This window comes from Amblyomma mixtum, chromosome 8 (genome assembly GCF_055824585.1).
Source record: "Amblyomma mixtum isolate Tamu chromosome 8, ASM5582458v1, whole genome shotgun sequence".
Lineage (NCBI taxonomy): Eukaryota > Metazoa > Arthropoda > Arachnida > Ixodida > Ixodidae > Amblyomma > Amblyomma mixtum.
The window spans coordinates 131,166,475-131,177,712 of record NC_143019.1 but is presented as its reverse complement, the minus strand read 5'-3'; the positions used below and the strand labels follow the sequence as shown (position 1 = coordinate 131,177,712).

General features: G+C 47.7%; 1 long non-coding RNA gene across 1 annotated transcript; it reads left to right on the top strand.

The window, feature by feature from the left end:
* The first annotated feature begins 1,717 nt into the window (after positions 1-1,717).
* LOC149334459 (uncharacterized) lies at positions 1,718-5,069 on the top strand. Its single transcript, XR_016285003.1, has 3 exons — positions 1,718-1,959; positions 2,124-2,298; positions 4,870-5,069. It is a non-coding gene; the product is annotated as an uncharacterized LOC149334459 (long non-coding RNA).
* Positions 5,070-11,238: the final 6,169 nt, after the last annotated feature.

The window sequence follows — 11,238 nt, the reverse complement described above, 5'->3', positions numbered from 1 at the left end:
GGTTGCGAGGACGAATATGCGGCGCTCAGCTGCGGCTGCATGTGATATGGAAATGCCAAACAGACGGTTGTCCGGGTATTCTTGGCCCATACGAGATCCCCGCAGAAGTCTTGGCCATGTTACAGATGCCAGGGACGCAGAGACGGCTGTGGAAGCAAGACCGCTTCCTGCGCTAATGGTCGTGGCTCACGCGACGTAAGAAGCGTCTCCACGCAGGCGCCCGTTGGCAGCTCTGTGCACGAAAGCAGCCACAAAGGGGCGCTATGAGCTTTTTGCGCATGGGGCGAGCCTCGTACAGGAAGTCAACTTCCACGTTGGGCAAGCCGACAAGGGTGTTCCTCAGACTCGGCCCTGGCTGGTGAGTCAATTGGTTTTAGTTCACGGGAGAAGGACGGGCCATAGCCAGTGTTTCGAGATGGCGAGAGTCGGAAAGTGGTAACCCCTCTCGTTAGAGTAGGGTTGTCATGAAATTTTCTCTGGCTCTTCATTTCTAGGCTGCATGGGGCAAAAACTGACTATTCTATGCTGCCTCTGAGTGCATGGAATGGTGGCAATTTACTTAAGCATAATGCGATCTGTTGGACCTTTTTCAGAGCACACCACCACCTCCGGCAAATTTGTGGTTAATATGGAATACAGTTAGCGTCTCTCGGGACAGTTAAAAGTGACAGGAGACAGCTATTGCGTCATCTGCGACAGGCATGACAACTTTGAATTGCTGTGCAATGGGGCTCTGTTATAGGTGGAATCAATGACTGTATTTGAGATGTTCAGTGTAGAACCACGTCCTTTTGACAACAGGACTCCCGTGCGCTCTTTTTAAAGTTTAACGTCGGTCGACAAAGCGCTTCGAACTGGCAGCGGGGCGGCCCCTCGAAATCATGGCCTGTTTGCCTCATTATGCGAGCCGGCTTGCATCATTCGATGCCACTTCGCTGAAAGAGAAGTGGGGAATTACCTCATTCCCGCTTTCGGTTTGGCTGTCAAATAAACGTAATTTTCAATGACAGAAGTGACCGAAACCAAAAGGCTGTGGAAGGAAGGCTTGGAAAAATATTTCAAAATGCCGCGTTTTTCATGGCACGCCAATATATGATTTTTTTTTCATATTCAAGCAAGCATACAGGTAGACGAACATACAACGATTGTTTTTGGCGGGTGTCATTTCTATCTCTCTTTCGTTTACAATAAAAGTTGCAAAATATCTCGACCACCATACCTTGTCCGCGCGTCTTTCGCTACGGAGGGCTCTTCGCTTTTGGCACTAGGGATTTGGTTCGCAAAACACCTCATTAGAGCGAATGGGAATTACGTCTCCGATTGACAGCACCCATCATTGTCGTGCATCGCGTGTAGGTCAGTTACGCACGGCCGTATATAAAACGGTGGTCCACAGGTGATCAAATTTTGCCAAGAGCCTTATTGTTTAAAAAGCGCGCGACGTGAGGTCAGCTACAACGCCGGCACAGGTTGAGCAATCCGCCGCAAGAGGTAAAGGGAGCCGAGCCACTCAGCACCACCCAAGAACGCCAGCAGGAGCCTTCGCCGGAGGAAGCTGAAGGGGCCTCCGAGATCACCGCAACCACCGGCGGTGCCTCCCAGCTGCAACCGCACCCCAAGGATTCCCCACCAGGGGACGTTGCCTCACCGCAGCGTCCATGGAGGAAAGAAGGAAAAGAGGAGAGGCTGCTACGTCACATTTTTTGAAGCCGGAAGCGAGGGCTCCGCCATGACACTTGGCCATTTTCTCAGCCAATGGCATGCGAGCGCCGCGAAGATCACCGCGAGCGGCGCGAGCAGACGATTTCGCGCCGCGCCAGGCTGTCGGCAGCTGTCAGACACGGCGGAAAGTGAGACTTCTGCTCCCATTGACAACAAAGACGCTGCGATGCCCAGCTGCTGCGTTCCTGGATGTTGGTCGCGCACGCCAGGACAAGAACCGGGCGTCACTTTCCACACGTAAGTATACTGCATTTTGTTTTCGTATTTAATTGACTGCGTAATGAGTAAAATGCATGCTCGCAGAACATAACGCACGACACGGCGTGAACGTGGTATTCGTACCGCCCCGGCCTTATTGGTGGCTCTTTGTCCGAGTGCAGTAAATAATAGTTTTCAAACAGGTTTCCGAAAGATCCAGAGCGAAGGAGGCAGTGGACTGAGGCCGTTAGACCAGGCCAAAGCGACTGGGAACCAGCAAAACGGACCTGCGTATGTTCAAAACATTTTCTGCCCGAGCACTTCGATCGGATGTCGCCGCTCGTAGTTCGTATACGTGCGGATGCCGTCCCCCTTCAGGTGAGGAACCACCTCGATACATTCTCAAGATATTGGAAAGAAATGCTCTTATTGAGAAGGTGTATAGCTTGACTGCATGTATGCTTTCAATATGACGTTGTAGGTGTTCATGCAAGAAATAGAATGATTTGCGAATAAATGGCTTTGGCTAGACGTTATGATCGAGTAGCGAGCTACAGCATTCCCGAACTGATAAAAAGTAATTGTGTCATTACTGCTAAACTGGCTGCGGTTTATATATGGCTCTGATGAAATTCTGCTTACTGTACATGATTATTTATTTATTAGCTTACGCACTCCCTCATTAGAAGAAAATAAAAAGAGATACTTGTCATCTATAGCATCGAGCACACCACAGTTTCTTTGGGGCATCATTTCCATTTGATATTATTACTTGTTGTGTGCAAATGTTTGCGCCTAGCAGTAATCTGTATGGCGGTGCATATTTTTGTTGTTATCTCGGCCATAGCGCCTGGGAAGTGTCACTGTTTTATAACTAAGAGAGCACTGTGATTCCTTAAAACTATATAGTTCGTTTACAAAGGAGATCATAAAGAAGTTCATAAGGCATATAGAGCACCGTACGTATTTGCTCGCGTAATTTGCGCACGTTTTTTCTTTAATTAGGGCTCCAAAAAGAGGGTGCGCAATATACGCGCAAGCGAGTCATCCGAACACGTCCTAAAAAAAAAAGGTTGGCACCCCTCGCTGGCAAACAAAAAGGTTGAATCGTCCGCCCCGCCCACGCTATGTAGCTCCCCGCGGGGTGGCATGACGGCACGTGCTTAGCTCAAAGCAATAAACGCGCAAAGATTCAATCGCGAAGTCAGCAGTGGGAGGAGATAACGGGCAATAAAACGGGGCCCTTGCGTGTGGCCCGGCTGACTATCGGCAAACCGTATAGCAAACGGTACGGTAGAGTTTTGGATTTGGGGCGCGCGCAGCTGTTCGTCCGGGATAGCGACCGCCAGCGCGAGCAAGCCGGGTAAACGGCGCAGAGTTCGCACCCGCGTATACATGCTGGTTGTCTGGCTCAGCATAGTGCGCAAAATATGCGAGTATTTTTTTTTAATCCGGTTAAATGTTTGAACTTTTTGGGGTGCACAATCTAAGTGCGGGCGCAAATTACACGAGTAAATACTGTAAATGTCTGACTTTGTCAAAATAAAATTCTATTCAAACGGCCGCTCACAATTTAGAGTACATTATAACCTGTCATACTGAGTATTGAAAAGAATAGCTTTGTAATGTGAATGCGTCATGTACACCACCGACTTAGGCTCATGCTTGATGGCAGTCACTGTCAGTTTTTTCAAGAGTAATCAGGGCTTTGATTTAGCTTGATTGCTACTGAATCAACCAGAAATTACCTGCTTCCTAAAATCAGATTTTTGTCTTTTGTGGTAAATGAACGATACGCACATTTTCAAAAAGAAGTCAGTTAAGTAACATCAGCAGTACATGTCCAGAGTGCAAATGCTAGTTCTTGTTCATGAATCTATATGCTGTAGCTTCACAGATGGACATGTACTATTGGTCACTGATGTTCAAGAATAAAGGCTGCAGTTAGCAGTCTCCCAGAGCTTTCTTTAGCGTGCCTGCACTACTGTCCTTTATGGTACAGGGTGACTGAAGTATCGTATTTTGTAAAAATATGGAGTGCATGTTTTTCATACCATAGAAGCCGGAATAATCAAGAGAGTAATTAGTGTACCATACTTACAATTTTAGTTCTAGATATTGAACACAACTGAAGGTGATTTTGGCCTTTCAAACTAGTAGTGTCAAAAGGGGGTGATCATCCCACTGCACGCAGCAACAGAGTAAGCACTAGCATATAAGTTCTAGCATATAAGGGGATTCTTTACCACCCAACATTTTTAAGAGCAAAGATTTTGTGAAAGGACTAGAAAGCCATATTTTGCATACTTAACATATCCTGTTTTCCGTCCAGAAGAGTTATTTGTGATGCATTTTGCATTCATATCATACATGAGGTGTGTTGTTGCCATTCATTACCCAATGTTAGTTTTATCATATAGTTGTTCTTTTAAGAAATGTGTTGTTTCCCATGGGTTCTTCCTCGCATTGTATATGTTCTTCTTGTTGTATGCTACATTTGTATGCCCATCCTGCTTGGGCCAAAACATTGGCCTGCAGTATATGTAAATAAATAAAAAATATAAGTTTTGCAACCTGCTACAAATTCATGTCCTTAAATGATGAAAACACTTTTCCACATGCACTTGGTACATATGCATACAGAGGAAAACCTTATCATTCTACGAGCCGCAATTTGTACACTATATTAATCATTCTTTAGCTGTCATCATGCCTTAGTTGTGCACAGCTCATATGCCCGTCTTATGTGCAGACTATGTTGGTTGGCTCATGGTTTTGACAAGTATAAAACAGCATGTGCACACAAGTACCACATAGCACACAACAAACAGAACAGAAAACTATGCTATTTCTATACTGTTCCAGGCTAGGCAGATAAGAGTCTAATACAACAATGCAACAATAGAAATAGTGTCAGCAGGGTACTCTCTTTCTTTGCATATATTACAGAAAGGAATACATGAAGCAGAAGGGAGGGAAATGATTCACTTTTTCCACCAGCTGGGACAACTGTTACCAATTTTTCAAGTCACTTCCACACAGTGCTCCAATTACTTTGCATTTACATTGCTTAAATTTTATCAACTTTGCGATGCAGAAACAACTACCGAGAAATGAAAGCTTTCACACAATTGGGCAAGAATGGTCCACAAATATTTTTCTGTCTCCGAAGCCCTCATTTACTGCCTTCCTATATGTTTTTACTCTCTCTGATCGAATAGTTCATGGTTGCAAAGTGATGTGATTCAGTTGTGCATTTCTTCTTCTTTCTAGTATATTTGTTGAATCCTTTTTATGTGTGTTCTCCTTCCATACACGAGTGTTATCACTTTTGTTAAAAGATTTTGCTTGCTTCATGTAGCAAGCTATGTTTTGTAATAAGTGTTTTGCTGTATCAAACCTTTTTAAGGCTCATAATTTGATTTTCCCATAAACTACAAATTTTGGACTTCACTAATGCGTTTAATCAGCTGAATGCAAGAAACTGCAACTGGGCGAGGTGGTCGCAGGTCGACTCGGCATCTCGGTAAACGGTAAGTTGCGAGGTACAGTCTTTTTACAAAGTTTAGAGCCCAGGGGGTTCACTTCCAAACTTTATAATGGGACTCCAGGAGCATTCATGTATGTCCTACCTATTGCAGGAGGCAGTAGCAGAAATCTTCTTATGTCCAGGAAATTTGGAGCGCTAGATATCCATTAAGAACGACAGAGTGTGGCTAAAAAGAAACCCCCCCGGGCTCCAAACTTTTGACAAAGGCTGTACACTCAATCTTACAATGGCATGACCTTACACTTCACCACCCTTAAGCGCAAATGTTTTAAACCTAACACTGCGCATCCTAAACCCGGCTATGTGTCCTTACGCTCGCACAACAGCACTCGATCGAGACAGCCGCGCGGATCGGTCGATCCACAGGGTCCATATCGGAGAAAACTTGCACGCAGTTGACATATCGCTCGCTCAGCGTACAGTAAACAGATATGGTACGCTTCAGACTGCTTCGCGTATCGCTTTGCTGACGGATACCATTGGATGCGGCGCGGCTTTCTTGGCACTGCACGCTTCGGTAAGCACAGCGCGGCCCACGCATATCGGTCGCCAACAATTGTGACCGTCATGCATAGGGGAATGTAGACGCAACGGGTATACTTACAAGGACACGGTCTGGACGAGTTTGTATTTATTCGTGGTTAAAACAGCGCGGGAAAAATACACAAAAATGAAGGAACACGCAGAACACGTATACATACACAAAACAAGCGCCGACTCCCAAATGGCTTTTTCTTCCCTCGCTGCTGTAACCATATAAACCAGCGTGTCACCGTCGTCTATCGCTTTATGAGCCGTCGGCACTGTCAGTTTCTCCTTGGAACAAGACTAGCAGCGTTGAGGGACGCAACCGCACAAAACGCGAAGCCGAAAAAGAATAGCGAAGCTGCAGCGCCAAGCCTTTTCAGAGAAAGCTGTCGCGGGCTTCTAAAACAACCGCTTTCGTCAAGACGGCATCCTGAATGAACTAAGCGCACAGCAATGAAGACCGGCACCGACTACAGGCCTCTGGAACTTTGTGCCTCCCGCGGACCACAACGATTGAATAAAAATGCGAATTTCCAACTCTACTCGACCGGCTCTGCCGACATGGGTGATTGGTGAAGCAGACGACGCCGCTGCGCCCAACGCTGCTATTGGCTGCGCCGCTGGCCAAGGAATCCCAGTAGGCCTTGCGAAACCACGTGACTTCCTGCACGTTTTTATTAACGCGGCTCGGATAGCGAGGGCCTCTCCTATGGTTTCCTTCCTCCATGGCAGCGTCCACCGCATTACCCGGAATCGCCTGAAGACGCCGAGCTCTCGGAGCCGGGCAGGTACAAGGAAAGGCAGTCGCATGTGGCTTCCTCGTGCCTAGATTTTTGAAGCGAAAGCTTGCACTACGCTAGGCAAAGCCACTTTCGCTGTGGCCGCAAGTTTGACCTTCTAATGACCTTCACATCTAAACCCTATGCCACGTTGTGAACAGATAACGAAAAGGAAAGGAAAGGTACATAACACGTTTTGGCGGGCTAGTTGGTTAAGCATCTTGAGTAAACAGCGCGAACAAAGACGAGCACCAAAGACAAGAAAACGGACGACAAAGCGCTGACTAACAACTGAGGGTTTATTGCTGATCACACAAGTATAGATACATAGATGTCGGCAGACAGGGAAAGGTTTACAAAGTGCAAAAAACAAAAAAAAAATCATAAATGTGACAACAGCAAAGAAGTGCGCTAGAAATCAGCGGGGATTATAGCCCCCAGGAGTGACAGCTCTTTTTGCAGTAGTGTTAGCGAAGGAGTGCTTATACATGCATTTCCCTGCTTGAATATGTTGTAGGCCTCGATAATTTCCCTCGCAGTTTTTTCCCGATTTTTGGCAATGACCTTGGTTTTATGATATAGCGGGACACACGGTACGCAGAGAAAAAAACAGTGCGTGCCGCTATATCATGAAACCAAGTTCTTTGCCGAAAATCGGGAAAAAACTGCGAGGGAAATTATCGAGGCCTACAACATATTCAAGCAGGGAAATGCATGTATAGGCACTCCTTCGCTAACACTACTGCAAAAAGAGCTGTCACTCCTGGGGGCTGATAATCTCCACTGATTTCTAGCGCGCTTCTGTTGCTGTCGCCACATTTATTTTTTTATACGAAGCATACTATTTTAGCTACCACTTCAGCCCTTCACCGTTGTTATGCGCCTCCAAATCACGTCATACATGACGTCACACCACGTGACACAATGACGTCACGACAGTAGAGAAACGGGTGCCCTCCTCGCGCCGTCGCTGTGGTTGTGCGCCTACAAATCACGTGATGCATGACGTCACACCACGTGACACGATGACGTCACGACAGTGGAGAAACGGGCGCCCACCACGCGCCGTCGCTGTGGTTGTGCGCCTCCAAATCACGTGATACATGACGTCGCACCACGTGACACGATGACGTCACGACAGTGGAGAAACGGGGGCCCACCTCGCGCCGTCGCTGTGGTTGTGCGCCTCTAAACCACGTGACACGATGATGCCACACCACGTGACACGATGACGTCACGGCAGTGGAGAAACGGGGGCCCACCTCGTGCCGTCGCTGTGGTTGTGCGCCTCCAAATCACGTGATACATGACGTCACACCACGTGACACAATGACGTCACGACAGTGGAGAAACGGGGGCCCACGTCGCGCCGTCGCTGTGGTTGTGCGCCTCCAAATTACGCGACACGATGATGCTTCGCATTCACCAGGCTTAACCAAGTTAAGCCTCAGCTATTTTTTTTGTTTTTTGCACTTTGTAAACCTCTCCCTCTCTGCCGACATCTATGTATTTATACTTGTGTGATCAGCAATAAACCCACAGTTGTTATTCAGCGCTTTGTCGTCCGTTTTATTGTCTTTTGTGCTCGTCTTCGCTCGCGCTGTTTATTGACAAAAAAGGTACATAACTGGCCATATGGGACGGTGGACACTTTAGTCGCGCTTTAATGGATGAAAAAAAAACAAGAATTATAATGAAGGAGTCTGAGACGCTCAAGGCATGACTCAAGGATCTAGAGGATAGATCCTGCAGGGATAATCTATTATTTTACAATATCTCAGGTGAACCAAATGAGTCATGGGCGCAGTCCGAAGAAAAGGTAAATAACGTAATACACAATCAAATGTCAATAAATACAAAGGACGCAGACCTCGTGCGTGTTCAGATGATAGGTGCAAGCGTTTCAGGAAAGCCGAGGCCGATAATAGTCAAGTTTTCCAGCTATAAAACGAAAGAAAATGTTTTCAACGCTAGGTAAAAGTTGAATGAATCAGAGATCTCAGTTACTAAAGATTTCTGTCCATCTACTAGGCATGCGCGTAAAAAGCTTATCGAGGTTCCTGAAGAATCCGCTCCCGAAGAAATGTTTAACCTCCTGTATAATAAGCTTATTTTGAGTAAGTGGTATGTGTACTGCTTAACCACTAATAATGTCCGGGAGATAAATTGAGCACGTTTTGTCACCAACAGTTCCTAATCTAGCCCTTCTGCATAGCTGACCGACCGTGCGCATGAACGCAAACGAACGCCCAAAGATATCTCGATTCTTTTTACTAACATACGTACTGTCATCCGTAACCGTGTTTCTTTGTCTTCTGTATCCGACGCTACATAATCTGACATAATCGTGCTAACGGAAACTTGGTTGCTCAGTTCTGTACGCGACTACGAGCTCTTTTCATCCCACAAAAACTACATGATACTTCGGTGTGACCGCGCTTCAAGCCGCGGTGGTGGCGTATTAATAGCAGTGTCTGAATGCGTATAATATTTTCATGTGAATGTTGCCACCTCTTTAGAATCTATTAGCGTGCAGATAACAATCAACCATCAAATGTTTATAATGCGCGCCTGCTACCGCGCACCTTCTACACCAATCGGATTCTGCCACGATCTTCATGACTGTTTAAATCTTATTTATACTAGGCTCCCTAATCTACCAGTATTTCGGTTTGGTCATTTTAATTTCTCTGATATTGACTTGTCCTGTTCTAGTATTGAAATTAATGGGTCATCCGAGTGATCAAATTTTACAATGCTTTGTTCTAATCTTTCCTTGGTCCAAGTAATTACAGAATCAACCAGGGTGACATATTCCAGCTCCAACATATTGAATCTATTACTAACCACTGCCCCCGATCTAGTTTTCCTGTATAAGGTATATGCGTGGAATAAGTGACTGTATGTTGCTGCATATTGTCACGGCTAGACAGTCGGGACGGCCAGGACACGTTTTACTGTGCAGCGTTAGGCAGCAGCGGACTCCCGAGGGGACCACACAGAAGAGACGACGAAGAAGAAAAACACTGCCCGCCACCTTGGCTAAGGCTAGCCAGAATAGCGGGGAAGGCAGTTCGGCCGGGAGACGGCGCCACGAGAGTGCCCACGAATGTGGCATTGCTCCCCCCCTCTGGAAAGGGCCGCCCTCGGCGCGGTAGGTCGTGTGGACCGACGGCGGCTCCCCCGGGCACGGGATTTTGGCACACGAACACTTGCTGTTCGTGGGGTGCCCGTGCAGAGGGGCAGTAGTCCTGGTGCATGGAGCAGTGCTGCTGCACTGGAAGTAGCAAATGTCCAGACTACTGAGAGCTGTCTCCCTCCTCGCACAAGAGATCAAGACGGCCGAGACAGTGGATTCCGCGCCCGTCGAGCGTTCCCGAAACCGAGGCGTGGGTACTCTGTCCGACGGAGTATTCAAGCGGCAGCGTATTTTGGTTGGACAGCAGGGCGAGTGTGGGATTCCATAAGGCGGTTCTGGCCGACCACCATCTCGACGGGCGCGCACGCTGAACACCTTAGTCTTCGGCGCCCGCAGGTAGAGACGAGTGAGCTGATATCGGGCGTGGTACGGCTTCATTCGTGCGACATGCACAACTTCGGACGTTGGTCGTCGAGAGGAACGAACAGTTCCTTGAGGGAGAACTTCATAGTTTACCTCGCCGTGTTGGCGTATTACTTTATAGGGGCCAAAGTACCGCCGAAGCAGCTTTTCAGAGCGCCCTGGTTGGCGGATTGGGCTCCACACCCAAACGTTTTCTCCGGGCTGGTAAGTGACATCCCTGTGGCGATCGTTGTAACGGTGAGCGTCTCTTGCTTGTTGATGCCGGATATGTTGCCGAGCAAGTTGGCGGGCGGCCTCAGCTTCGTGAACAAAGAGGTCGGCCCCCACGACAGCGGAGTTTACACTACCAGGAAGAAGCATTGCGTCGAGCGTAGTCGTGGCTTCGCGACCATGGACTAAGCGAAACGGTGTGAAGTGAGTCGTCTCTTGCAGGGCAGTGTTATATGCGAAAGTAACGTAAGGGAGTACTGCATCCCAGTTGCGGTGGTCCTCGTCGACATACATGGAAATCATGTCGGCGATCGTCTTATTTAGGCGCTCAGTGAGTCCATTAGTTTGCGGATGATAAGCCGTTGTTCGTCGGTGGCTGGTGCCGCTGAGTCGCATAACTTCCTCTGTCAGCGCCGAGGTAAAGGCCGTCCCTCTGTCAGTTATAACGACCGTGGGTGCGCCATGACGAAGCACGATGTTGAGCATGAAGAAGGCGGCAATTTCCGCAGCTGTTCCACGGGGAAGAGCTTTCGTCTCACAGTATCGACTGAGGTAGTCGGTGGCGACCACAATGTACCGGTTACCCAGCGAAGACTCCGGGAAAGGGCCGAGTAAATCCATGCCGACTTGGTAGAAAGGAACGTGTGGTGGATTAACAGGCTGCAGTAGTCCGGCTGGCTTAGTCGGTG